Source organism: Euphorbia lathyris, chromosome 2 (assembly GCF_963576675.1).
Source record: "Euphorbia lathyris chromosome 2, ddEupLath1.1, whole genome shotgun sequence".
In the NCBI taxonomy this organism is placed as follows: Eukaryota; Viridiplantae; Streptophyta; class Magnoliopsida; order Malpighiales; family Euphorbiaceae; genus Euphorbia; species Euphorbia lathyris.
The window spans coordinates 118,594,189-118,608,676 of record NC_088911.1 but is presented as its reverse complement, the minus strand read 5'-3'; the positions used below and the strand labels follow the sequence as shown (position 1 = coordinate 118,608,676).

General features: G+C 36.9%; 1 non-coding gene across 1 annotated transcript; it reads left to right on the top strand.

Moving 5' to 3' along the window:
• The first annotated feature begins 13,748 nt into the window (after nt 1-13,748).
• On the top strand, nt 13,749-13,855 carry LOC136221218 (small nucleolar RNA R71). Its single transcript, XR_010684997.1, has one exon. It is a non-coding gene; the product is annotated as a small nucleolar RNA R71 (small nucleolar RNA).
• Nucleotides 13,856-14,488: the final 633 nt, after the last annotated feature.

Below are 14,488 nucleotides of genomic sequence, written 5' to 3'. Positions count from 1 at the left end.
TGTGCTGGATATACCGGTGACGTTTGCCGTGTTGTTGGGACGTCCATGATTCCACAAGTTGGGAGGTGTGCCCTCCACGCTCCACCAAATGATCAAATTCCCCTTCGGGGAGGAGATAGTGACAATCAGAGCTGAGAAATTGAGTTCAGTGGCGGCATTGGGAATTGAGCCTCAGCTTTTCTCCGGATTCCAAGTTTCTGGGATCTACGAGTCTAGCATGACCACCGATGTGGTGAAGATGATGAAAGGAGGCTTCATCCCCGGTATGGGCTTGGGAGCACACCATCAAGGGTTGCCAGAGTTTCCGGACTTCAAGAGTCAGAAAACCCGGAGGGGTTTGGGATATGAGCTGGGAGGTCCGTCCAACACAGGTGGTGAAGGAAAGTTGGGCCTAAAGAAGTATTTTGTGAATGAGGGGTACGGAAAGGTTTATTCGGGGACTCCCGAGTCATGGACTAGCACCGAAGGAAAGATCCTGCCAGGTTTTGAGATCTTCAATGATGTTACCAGTTGGGGCAAAGGAGAGGCGAGCTGCTTCGTCGAGGAGATCATGATGTTAGATCTGAATGCTGAGGAGCAGGTCATCACTATTGAAGCAAATGTGGGAGCGGTGGACGAGACCAGTACCTTCAAGGCCTATGAGAAACTCGGGAACCCCGATGATGACAATTGTATTACTGCTTTATTTGAATCCGATGATGTACTCGCCAACACTATCAATGAAATGAATTCTGATTTTGCTTACTTGCTTGATGTTGATTCTGATCATTCCATGCATTCTCATTCATATAACATGCCTACATTTGAAATCAATATAATAGAAATGTCAACTTTCAATCTTGGCACGGATGAAAATCCTAAACTTATACAAATTGCTCAAGAATTAACTACTGAAGAGAGGAAAGAATTTGAGAGAATAATTAAAAAATACGAAATAGTTGCTTGGACATACGAAGACATGCCAGGAATCGATCAATCAATCGTAACTCACCGTATTCCGACATACCCCGATGCTAGGCCCGTGAAACAGAAACTCCGACGCATGAGGCCGGAATGGGCAGATAAGATCAGAGAGGAAGTGAAGAAACAGTTAGAAGCGGGGTTCATCGAAGTAATTGACTATCCCCCTTGGGTCGCAAATGTAGTGCCCATCGCGAAGAAGGACGGCAAAGTGAGAATGTGCGTCGATTATAGAGATCTTAACAAGGCGTGCCCCAAAGATGAATTTGCATTGCCCCACATCGACGTATTAATCGACAGTGCAGCATCGAGCGTCTTGCACACAAATATGGATGGCTTCATGGGCTACATGCATGTTCAAATGGCAGAAAAGCACAAGGCAAAGACCTCGTTCACAACTGAGTGGGGAACGTACTGCTATAGGGTAATGCCGTTTGGTTTGAAAAATGCCGGGGCAACTTATCAACGAATGGCCACGGCACTGTTCCATGATATGATACATAAAGAGGTAGAAGGTTATGTGGACGACATGATGGTCAAGTCGGAGACAAGAGAGGGGCATTTCGCGGCACTTGAAAAGTTTTTGGCCCGAATTGCAGAGTTCAAGCTAAGGTTGAACCCGAAGAAGTGCTTCTTTGGCGTTTCATCGGGGAAGATCTTAGGCTATGTGATCAGTAACAAGGGGATTGAGGTGGATCCCGATAAGGTAAAGGCCATACAGGAAATGCCAGCACCCAAGAATGAGAAAGAAGTGAGAGGATTTCTGGGGCAGGTTCAGTATATCAGTCGGTTCATAGCACGACTCACTGCGATCTGCGAGCCGATCTTTAAGCTGCTATGGAAAGATCAACCCACGGTTTGGAATGATAAGTGCCAGCAAGCCTTAGAGAGTATCCAGAACTATTTGTCTAATCCACCGGTTCTGAGACCGCCTAAACTTGGAAAACCGCTTCTCCTCTATGTAGCGATCGAGGAGCGATCTATTGGGGCAATGCTGGCCCAGGAAGGGGACACTGGTGTGGAGCACGCAGTGTATTATCTGAGTAAGAAGTTCCTGGAACATGAGCTTAAGTATAACATGATCAAAAAGACGTACGTGTCAGTAGTATGGCTAACAAAGAAACTACGACACTATTTTCAATCTTACAAAGTGATCATTATTTCTCGGATGGATCCCGTGAAGTATCTGTACCAAACACCGTCTCTAACAGGGAAGCTAGCCCGATGGTTGTTGCTCTTGTCCGAATTTGACATCGAATATGTAACGAAAAAGGTTATTAAGGGAAGAGCCGTAGCGGAATTTCTGGCCAATCAGCCTCTAAATGCGGAAGAGGAAGAGATAAACTATGATTTCCCCGATGAGCACTTGAACGCGATAGAAGTTATACCGTGGAAAATGTTCTTCGATGGAGCGGTTAACTCAAATGGAGCCGGAGTAGGAGTGCTACTTATCTCACCAGAAGGAGAAAGGATCCCAATGGCAAAGAAGCTATCCTTCCCTCTCACCAATAATATGGCCGAATATGAAGCGTGCATCTATGGGTTGGAGTCATTAGCAGCACTGGGAGCATCATATGTTGAAATCTGGGGCGACTCAAAACTGATTATCGAACAAGCGCAGGGAAACTGGGAAGTAAGGGAGGAAAGGTTGTGTCCATACCTAGACCAGTGTTGAGCGATTTCCGCAAGTGCACGGTATACGCTTGTAGTAATAAAAGATATCGAACCCACAGGGAACGCTTTTTAACTAAAACTTTATTTAATTCGGTTTTAATCACGTGTTTAGGTTTAATAAAAGAAATACGTTTTAATTGATGGAATTGGTTTTGGTAAATTAGGATTAGATAGAAGGATTATATCGAGTTTAGAGAACAGTTCTGTTTTGGAATTTTGATTACAAAACAGATACTTCCGTGATTGGAATAAATAGAAGGTATAAAACTTATTTTCATAAAGCAAAGAAAGCAACTTTAACTTTGTAAAGATTATGGACATGTAACAATATAGCGATTTATTCAATTAAATGGCTTTGAACCGTAGAAATCTCTCTGGATCGGAGCAGATTGCTACCTTAATCAAACTAGTATTTTATGTCTGATAAGCCGCGATCAGCGATCATATCATCCATAAAAACTAAATATGTCAAGTGTTCAACAAAGTTCTTATATGAATAAGATGGAATAGAACGTTTTAATAAAAACACCGATTTATCATTTTGAAAATCATTTTGTCAGAACAATATCAAAATAACAACAGTAAGAATTTATTGAATAAATAAGTATATCATTAATGAAATGTGAATTTTCACAAGTTAACAGAGAAGTAAAAACTTGGATAGCATTGCAACGAAAACTTTGAGATCCGGGTTGTCAATCTTTCTCTCAAACTCCGTAGGTGCGTCAAACCTCATGCGCTTCAGCCGTCAATTCTTCTCGCTGGATCTTCGGAATAGAGACTGATCTCGTCTACTACCAAAATGAAAACTAAACTAATACTGTTTATAACTAATCTAATAACAATTCGTGTACAGTACGATTGTTTACACAGAAATGAAATCTAACTTTCTGATTCTTTTCTGAATCAGAAACTCGACATAATAACTTTCTTCTCTAATTTCTCTAACTTTTTCCAACCTTTTCCAACCTTGATTTCTGAAATGGATCACTTATTTATAGTTGTCGAAGGGTTGTAAATGACGGGTCGTGTCCGCTGGTGAAGGGTCGCTTTTATCCGAACGAACAGATGCGTTTTTCCGATTTAAAACATGTGTTTTGTGTGCAGAATGGTTCGCTGTCGCGACTGAGATTCTGAAAATCTCAGTCGCGACAGGGGGTATAGGGACGAGTGAAAACTTCATTTTTCTCCCGAGCTGGCTTCCGTAGGTCGCGACTGAGATTCTCAAAATCTTAATAGCGACAGAGAGAATTTTCCCTGTCTCTCGACTGCTTTTCGTCCTTCTTGAGCGTTCTTCTGGCCGTTATGCGTTCTCGGTACGTTTTTTAGGTTTTTCCTCCATTTTAGCTCCGTTTTCGCTCCTATTTGGATTTAACCAAATAATTAAGTACCTTGCATCAAAGAAGTAAATAAAGACGTAAAAGTATTCCAAATGAATATAATTAGCACGATTTTAATGTAATTTAAACGTATTTATGTATGATATTTTAGGTATATTTTGGGCTTAACAAACTCCCACACTTAAGCTTTTGCTAGTCCCGAGCAAAATTTCACTGAATTTATCCTTTAATCAATCTCTTTATAAAATAGAACATATATCCATATATTCCTCTTTGAATTAGTTAAACCAAAAGATAAACTTTTCATGGCAAATTTATACGCAAAGCATCAAACTAGCTAGTGTAAAAGAGATATATTACTCGTCTTGTATTTCAATTTTTATATTGAAGTATTCGGGACGGTGTAAGCACGCATGTTTTCGAATCTTTCGTCTCAAGGCATTCCTAAGCACAAAATTTCCTTTCCCAAACCTAAACTATTACAAATATAGATTTAAGGACTTAGGTTTAATATATTTGCTTAGTTACGCCCAAGATAAGGGTGGTCTCGATCGTAACTTTATACGCATTAATTTGCTTTCGTGTTCGTTTAAGAGGTACCGACTATGCCATGGGTGGACGCAATTGTTACTTAAAACTTTAAACACATTTAATTTTTGCTTTAATTTCTAACGTTCCTTTCATACCTCGACCGTGATAAGGGTGGTCGCAATCGTGGCCAAAAGTAAACGGTACTTAATGTTCTTCTCTTTCATACCTCGATTGTGATAAGGTTGGTCTCAATCGTGGCCAAAAGTTAAGAATACGACTACTTGATTTAATTAACATGAAAATAAAATTGGGAAAGAAAAATAGCACATTCATCCTATATTGACTTGAAATTCAACATGTATTATGGCTAAAGTTTCCTTAAAAACTTCAATTGGTTTTTAATGTAAGACGAAAAATAATATCGAGCTAAAAAGCTAAAGTTGTTAGTTTGATTTATGCCTATAAATCTAATTGAAAATTAAAAATAAGATTTATATTTATCATGAATTCATGATATAAAGTAGAGATTTGAAACTAAAGAAATTTTACTTATACACATTCACTCGAGACGTTTTTGATAAAATCGTATCGGAGATTTGTAAAAATATTTGTAAAGAATATTGTCCGTATAGAAATATTATTTCTAACAATAATAATAACCTTAAAATATGTTAAGCATTATTTTGAAAGTAGAATTTATTTGAAACATATGAAATATATACTTTAACAAAAATTATATGTTTATGAAAAATTGCTATTAATTTTGAAAAGTGTTGCACTTTATATAAAAATGTTGCATTTGTTTTTTGAAAAATGTTGCATATTATACTTTACTTAAAATTGAATAACAATATGCAAAATAAATAGCATTCATTCTTGTTCGTTGCATTCATTCGTACTTAAAAAATAAAATGAATATGAAATACCTCCTCCCACACTTAATTTGGACCATGTCCTCATTGGTGCAAAAAGCGATAAAACACGAAAAATAGTACGAAATAAACCATACGAATTAGAAATGAAAAATATAGTACGATAACATTCAAACATAATAATAATAAAGAAAATTATATCAAACATAATTTTAAATATTGTACCAAAGTAACAAGACATAATAAAAAGAATGGAAATGAGTTAAAGATAGAAAGGATAAAACCTATCAAGGCGAAGGTGGTGGAGAAGGCGTAGTCTCAACTCCTTGGCGTCGGAAGAAAGAGAGCAACCGGCGATGAGTAGATTTGTGCTCACGACTCAACGTAGTGATCCTTGAACTCATTTCGGCATTATTGGCAACGACTTCATCTAACCGCAAATTCATGTGACGGTTATGCTTGTTCATTTGTGTCAAAACACGTTGCCATCCAACTTGTTCTTCTTCATTGGGTTCCACATTTGCTTGCTCGGTGGCATTAACATCAACATTCTCCTCCTCCGCTTCCTCTTCATCAAATTCCTCTTCATCTTCCTCATCATCATCTTGGGCACCTAAACCTTGAGAACCCGAGGCTTCACTACCCATGGTAGCAAAAACACGTCTTGTGCGATCCGCATAAGATATAAAAGCGGGGGGTCCCATTTTCTTCAATAAATTGGCCCTTTGAAGTGCCGTGAGATCCAAGAAAGGTAAACCAACATGAGGCATATTTTGATAATCTGCTAATTCACCTCGAGCGCCCAAAACAATGCCGGTAATTAAATTACACATAGGCACTTGCTTATTGCGGGACTTGGAAGCTCGAACTAAATTAGTAAATATCATCTCAATACTATCAATTGTCAAACCTTTAAAAATAGCATCTAACACAACCAAATCACGAACTTGCACTTTGGAACTTTCAACCCGACCAAATAAGGAGAATGATAAAAACTTGTGAAAGAAGAATATACAATCATCCTTAAGTAGCTTACTAGATGTATTCTTTGGACTAAAAACATCTAAACCGGTTAAAGTATTCCAAACCGTGTGTGAATCAAAAGGCTTTGGCTTTGAATAAAAATTCCGAGTAGGAAAACCAAACCAACGGTTCATGGCCGCATACCCAACATCATAACGGACTCCATTACTCCGAAAAGAGATAACTCCTTTCTTCTTGTCATAGGTTAGAGTAACCAAAAACTCAATAATATGCGATTTAAGACTAGGAAAACGCATACTAGAAAATCGTTTCCAACCAAGAACGGAAAGATATTCATCAATACGCTCGGTAAAAGAAAGTGTGTTTACCGTGTCGGTGTCAAGAAAAAGCATGTCGACGAACTCTATTTGGATATTAGAAAATCGGCGATATTTGCGTCCTTCGGCTTCCGTAGTAATATCGAACGGTGCTCCATATTGAACTCGTAATCTAGTGATCTCGGTGGCCTTAGCTTTGTTTGCAACGGTCTTTTGTCTTGGCATATTTTGTTTGTGAAATTGGTGAATGGGATGAAGAAAATATGAAAGGATAAAAGGAAGAGTAAAAGATAATGGTGGTGAATTGGGGAAGAAGAAGATGAATAGGGTAAATATTTATGGGGAAGATGAGTAAATCTTGGTATTGGGAAGAGAAAAGATGATTGATTGGTGTAAAAATAGGTGATTTAAATAGGTGTAAGTAATAGGTATTGATTAGGATAGGTGAATAGAGTAGTAAATAGAGTAGGAATAGGAAAGAGAGTGAAATTTCGCCCCTAATCCCGTCCCTGTAGGTCGCAAGTCGTGACTGAGATTTTCAAAATCTCAGTCGCGACAGCAAGTAGGGAGAGGGACGAAATTTTGCTGAAAATTTTTTCCTATGCTGTCTCAACTGAGAATTCGTAATCTCAACTGAGAATTTGAAAAATCTGGGTAAAATTGGGACTGTTTTTGGTGATTTTAACACTTCTAAACCAATTCCTCTTAGAAGTAAGTGACATTAATGTGAATATTAATACCTGAAACTGAGATAAACAAAACTGAAACATTAAATTGAAGGAAAACCAAGGGTTGTTCCTTAAATAAAAGAAATAAACTAAAGAATTAATGCACTTTTATTTATTATAATCTAAAATAGAAACAATACCATAATATATATATTTACATAGAAACATTAAAAAACATAAATTAGAAACAAACACTCATATATATTATAACAACAGAAACTCAAATTATATCCCTAAGTAGATGACAGACGACGTCCATTGGCCCTGTTAATCTTCGTTTGAATGAAGACTTGCCTCTCTGGTGCAGAAAGGAATGTTGGACCAGAACGGAAAACTCGTTTGACAAGTCCCCTGTTCTCCAAGAACTCGTAGTCTAGAATAGAGAATGGTTATGCATCAGTCCAAGGGACAGAAATGGTTCCCTTGGCTCCTAATATGATGCCACAAATGATGTTGGCGAACCCAATCTCCCGTTTCTTCGAACGGGAAGCAGCAACTAACCCCTCCATTAGAATCTTCGAGGAGTTCACTGAGTTGCCTTGGAAAATGTCGCCCAACACATAGAGATCAGTATCTTTCACAACATTGCTACTGACTCGACCAAAAAGGCTGTGACAGAGGAATTTATGCAGATACAACATGGAATTAGAATTAATGGATTTGTTGAAGGCAAGACGTGGATTGAATCGCCAAAATCCTGTTAACATCCTCCATATATCTCTAGAAGTCATATCCCTTCCAAGATGATGTTGAGTTGTGTCTCGGGGTGGAAAACCAAACCAATTATGAAGTTCTGGATATCCAAAAGTGAATACCTCCCCCTCACAACGAAAAGTGAGACGAAGACGTCTCTTGTTGACGAACCTAACGGTGGAGAAAAATTCCAGAACCCAATCTCCAATTATAGGAAATTTCATAAAAACAAATTTGGACCAACCCAAATTAGTCAGATAGCGATCAATGTCTTCGCTTATCCCGAGTTCCTCGTTCAGAAACTCGTCCAGATACAATATGCTAAAGAATTGAGCATATCTGAATTGCAGAAAGCGTTTCCCCTCGTCATGGTTATAAATGGGAAACCATGCACCATATCGATCGGAGATATCAACTTTCCCTTTTTGAGAAGAAGTGTGTTTTTGAACATTTTTCAAAGACTTAGTCATGTCTGTGAGAGAAAAGAAAATGAAGTCTGTAGGATTTGAGAATTTGAGAAAGAAATTCAGAAAGATGAAATGAAATGGAAGAAGTCTGATCCTACAGGAATATATAAATCCTATAAGTGAAAGGTTGTGTCTGTTAGAAAAAAAAAAGGTGTCAAAGTGATACCTCTTTGATTCAACTGACAGAAATTTTAAAGAAGGAAGACTGTAATCCCTTACAGTTATTTCAATTGTAAAAAGATAAAAAATTTCAATTGAGATTTTCGGAATCTCAACTGAGATTTCCAAATCCTGGAATATGAAAAATCTCAACTGAGATTTTGGAATATTTAATTTCTCAATAACATTTAACACTTAATGAAACTTTCAAAACATGACTAAATTAAAATTTTAATGCGAACAAAACTCATTTGTACACAAAAATAAATATATAAAAATAAATAAAAATTAAAGTAAATAAAATTAAAAATAAAAATAAATAAATTAAAATTACGAATAATAAAAAAAACTATAAATTAAAACATGAAAACTAAAGAAATTAATTTTCATAAAATTTATCCACGGATTCAATTGCTTGAATTGGAGCTCCGTCGAAATAAATCTTGCAACGATTACCATTAACCTTAAATCGTTCGCCATTAGATTTTTCTAGCTCCAATGTTCCGTAATCAAATGTTTTAACAACCAAAAATGGTCCAGCCCATCTAGATTTTAGCTTACCTGGAAATAATTTTAATCTCGAATTAAAAAGTAAGACTTTATCCCCAACATTAAAGTTTTTAATTTTGATTTTGGCGTCATGCCACTTTTTAATTTTTTCCTTATAAATTCTTGCATTTTCGTAGGACAAGTAGCGTAATTCATCCAACTCTTTTAAGTCAAACAAACTCTTTTTCCCTGCGCTTTGCAAATCATAATTAAGGGTTTTTATAGCCAAATATGCTTTATGTTCTAACTCAACCGGCAAATGACAAGCTTTACCATAGACTAATCTATAAGGTGTCATTCCGATAGGTTTTTTAAATGCAGTACGGTATGCCCATAATGCATCGTTAAGTTTATGTGCCCAGTCTCTTCTAGAAGACGAAACTGTTTTTTCAAGTATCCATTTGAGTTCTCTATTTGAAATTTCTGCTTGACCATTCGTTTGAGGATGGTACGGTGTAGAGATACGGTGGTGTACTCCGTATTTTCTCATAAGTGACTCAAAAGCTCTATTTACGAAATGAGTACCACCGTCGCTTACCATAACTCTAGGAACTCCAAATCGATAGAATATTGAATTTAAAAACTTAACAACTACTTTAGAATCATTTGTCGGGGTTGAATTGCTTCAACCCACTTTGAAACATAATCTACGGCTACTAATATATAATTTTTGCCAAAAGAAGGAGGAAAAGGACCCATGAAATCAATTCCCCATACGTCGAAGATTTCAACTTCCAATATGTTCGTAAGAGGCATCTCATCTTTCCTTCCTATATTCCCTGTTCTTTGACATTTATCACAGCGGATAATAAATGAACGGACATCTTTAAACAGAGTAGGCCAAAAGAATCTGCATTCAAGTATTCTAGCTGCTGTTTTGCTTATGCTATTATGACCTCCGTAAGTGCTAGCATGACATTCTAACATTATAGAGTCATGTTCAAACTCACTAACACATCTCCTAAGTATTCCATCGCCGCATGTTTTGAACAAGAACGGATCTTCCCAAAAATATTTCTTAACTTCTGAAAAGAATTTCTTCTTTTGCTGAGAACTCAATCCATCTGGCACAACATGTGCGGCTAAGTAATTGGCTATATCTGCATACTATGGAGCTATGACACTTTGTACTTGCATGAGATGTTCATCGGGGAAATCATCTCGAATGCCTGATGTTTCACCGATGGGACCGTTTTCATCCTCAAGTCTTGATAGATGATCGGCGACCAGGTTTTCAACTCCCTTTTTGTCTTTAATCTCAATGTCAAATTCTTGCAATAGTAAAACCCATCTAATAAGACGTGGTTTCACATCTTTCTTAGCAAATAAATATCGTAAAGCTGCATGATCAGTATAAATGATGACTTTAGATCCTAACAAATAAGATCGGAATTTATCACATGCAAAAACTACTGCTAACATTTCTTTTTCAGTTGTGGTGTAATTTAGCTGTGCACCGGACAAAGTGTGACTCGCATAATATATAACATGAAGTTTCTTATCCGTTCTTTGACCTAATACACATCCTACAGCTAAGTCACTCGCATCACACATAATTTCGAAAGGTAGATTCCAATCGGGTTTCGATATTATAGGTGTACTTACTAAAGCCGTTTTCAAGGTATTGAAGGCTTGTAAACAATCCTTATTAAAATCAAAAGTTGAATCCTTCATAAGAAAATTAGTAAGTGGTTTGGAGATTACAGAAAAGTTCTTTATAAACCGTCTGTAAAAACTTGCATGACCCAAAAATGATCTCACTCCCTTAACAGTGGTTGGTGGGGGTAATTTTTCTATAACTGAAGTCTTTGCTCTGTCCACCTCTAAACCTTTTTCAGATATCTTATGACCTAAAACAATTCCTTCGTCTACCATGAAATGACATTTTTCCCAATTTAATACTAAATTCGTTTCCTCACATCTAGACAATACTTTATCTAAGTTCTGTAAACATGCATCAAAAGAATCTCCATAAACTGAAAAATCATCCATGAAAACTTCCATTATATCTTCAATGAAGTCATTAAATATTGCTGTCATACATCGTTGAAATGTTGCTGGTGCATTACATAGACCAAAAGGCATTCTCCTATATGCAAATGTTCCGTAACGACACGTGAAGGTTGTTTTATCTTGGTCATCCGGGTAAATGTAAATTTGAAAAAATCCGGAATAACCATCTAGGAAACAATAAAATGCATGCCCGGCTATCCTTTCGATCATTTGATCAATGAAAGGTAGAGGAAAATGATCTTTCCTAGTAGCTTTATTTAGGTTCCTATAGTCTATACAAACCCTCCAACCGGTGGTGGTTCGTGTAGGTATCATTTCACCTTCATCATTTCTTACAACAGTTATGCCTCCCTTTTTAGGTACACAATGGATTGGACTAACCCACTCACTATCCGAGATCGGATAAATGATTCCATTGTCTAAAAGTTTAGTAATCTCATTTTTGACTACTTCTTTCATGTTCGGATTTAAGCGTCTTTGCCTATCCGCTTTAGGTGGCTTGTCCTCTTCTAAGTGAATTCTGTGCATTACTATACTAGGATTAATTCCTTTTAAGTCTGAAATTTTCCATCCCATACTTCCTATCCTATTTCTAACAACTTCTTTCAATTTTTCTTCTTGATCGTTTGTTAATTTGTTAGAAATAATTATAGGTAGAGAATCGCCTTCGCCTAAGAAAGCGTACCTCAAATGACTGGGTAACTCTTTAAGTTCTAATTTAGGGGGTGTTACAATTGAAGGCGGAACTGGTCCATCTTCTCTAATCAAAGGCTCTGGGTCCTTATCATCTAATTCCTCACCTATTATAGGTTCAATTATTTCTTCACTTTGAATTACATCATTGACACATTCCTCGACTAAATCAAGTTTCATACAAGCGAATTCCTCCATAGGGTATTTCATTGCTTTGTTCATATTAAACTCGACCTTATCTTCTCCTATCCTTAAAACTACTTTCCCTTCCGACACATCTACTAGAGCGCGTCCCGTGTTCATAAACGGTCTACCAAAAATTAAAGGGCAGTTTACATCATATGCAAAGTCTAATATAACAAAATCGGTAGGAAAAATAAATTTATCGACTTTGACTAAAACATCTTCAATTATACCATATGGCCTTTTAGTGGTTTGATCCGCTAATTGCAAAACCATATTGGTACGTTTGATATCTTCTTCTAAACCTAACTTGTTAAAGATAGACAACGGCATTAAGTTTATACTTGCTCCTAAATCACAAAGACAACTTGGGAATTCAATATCTCCCAATTTACACGGAATGGTAAAACATCCGGGATCCTTGAGTTTTGTGGGCAAATTACTTGATACTATTGAACTACAGTCTTCAGTTAACGAAATAGATGAAATTCCTTCCCAACTGATTTTCTTCGAAATCAAATCCTTTAAAAACTTACCATAGTTAGGAATTTGTGTGATTGCATCCATAAATGTCAAATTGATGTGCAAATTTTTGAGTTTATCCAAAAACGTTAGAAGTTGTTTATCATAGTCCTTATTTCGGACTTTGTGCGGAAAAGGTGGCTTGGGTATAAAAGTTTTGGTACCTGCGTCAAATGGTGAACTATTTGTGTTTAAGATATCTTCTTTGGACTTTGGTAAATCAGTTCCTGGTAATGTTGCATCTTTGGGCATTTCAGGCCCTTGATAATTTTTCCCTGAACGAAGAGTAATAGCCTTCACCTGCTCTTTCGGATTTTCTTCCGTATGGCTGGGAAGACTTCCCTCTTTTCGGGATGGAATTGATTTAGCAAGTTGACCAATTTGAACCTCCAAATTATGGATGCTAGATGAGTGGTTTTTAATAAGCTGATCGAATTTATTTTCGATCCGTTTAAAACCATCGTCGTGATTACTTATTTTTCCACTGATAGCATCTATAAACTTGTCGATTTTAGAAGATAAAGTGCTAATCGTATCTCTTGACTGATTTTGATAATTAGTGGTACGATTTTGATTAGCACTTGTATTATTGTTATTGTTATCTTTCCAGTTAAAGTTAGGATGATTCCTCCATCCAGCATTATAGGTATTAGAATAAGGATTATTAGTTTGGTTTTGCCCTTGGACAAAATTTACCTGTTCGATCTCACTCATATTTTCGTAGTCCACTTCCGTTTGGAATGGATTACCATTGGTATCGCGTGGTGCCATAAATTTATCAATTTTGTACGATAAAGCAGAAAATTGGGCTTGTAGCATCGCGACTGGATCAAGTTGAACTATACCTTTAACTGATGGTGTGGTTGAGGATGATGGTTTTGCCACCGGCATATGTCCACGTTCCGCGGGCCACATACTGCTGTTGATTGCCATTTCCTCCAAAAGTTCTCTCGCTTGGGCTGATGTTTTCTTCATAAATAGCCCTCCCGACATTGCATCTAATGAACCCCTAGTTGTAGGATTTAGTCCATTGTAAAATGTTTGCATTAAAAGTTCAGCGGGTAATTGGTGGTGTGGGCATAAACGTTGAAGTTCCTTAAAACGTTCCCAAGTTTCATAAAGAGTCTCATTGTCATTTTGAGAAAAAGATGTTAACTCCTTTATGACTCTTGCGGTTTTTGCTAAAGGAAAATATTTAGATAAAAATGCTTGGGCTAATTGTTCCCAAGTGGCAAAAGTTGCGGCTGGCATAGAAGTTAACCATTCTTTGGCTCTATCCTTCAAAGTGAAAGGAAAGAGGCGAAGTTTGATTGCTTCTGTAGTCACATCTGGAATTTTAAAAGTATCACAAATTTTAAGGAAATTTGTTAAGTGGGTTTTAGGATTTTCGTTAGGTAACCCGTAAAATGTTACATTATTTTGCAACATATTAAGCAAAGCTGGCTTAATTTCAAATTGATTTGCGGTGATTCTGGGTCTAACGATAATATTGGTCACACCGGCCACACCTGGCCTAGCGTAATCCATAAGTGTTGGTGGGTCTGCCATTTTTTCTGGCTCGGTATATGTTTTTACTGGGGTCTTATTTTTGTTTTTCTTATTTTTCTTGTTCTTCCTAATGGTTTTCTCAATTTCTGGGTCTAAAGGGTCTGGTAAAATGCCTGAACTTCGAGAACTGTGCATGAACCTGAAATCTTGCACGAACCGAAACTACCTACAAAACAGAATTTGAAAAATAAATAAATTAGTAAATGAAAATTATTAAATTATAAAAGTTAAAATAAGTATGTTTAAACCTAGATT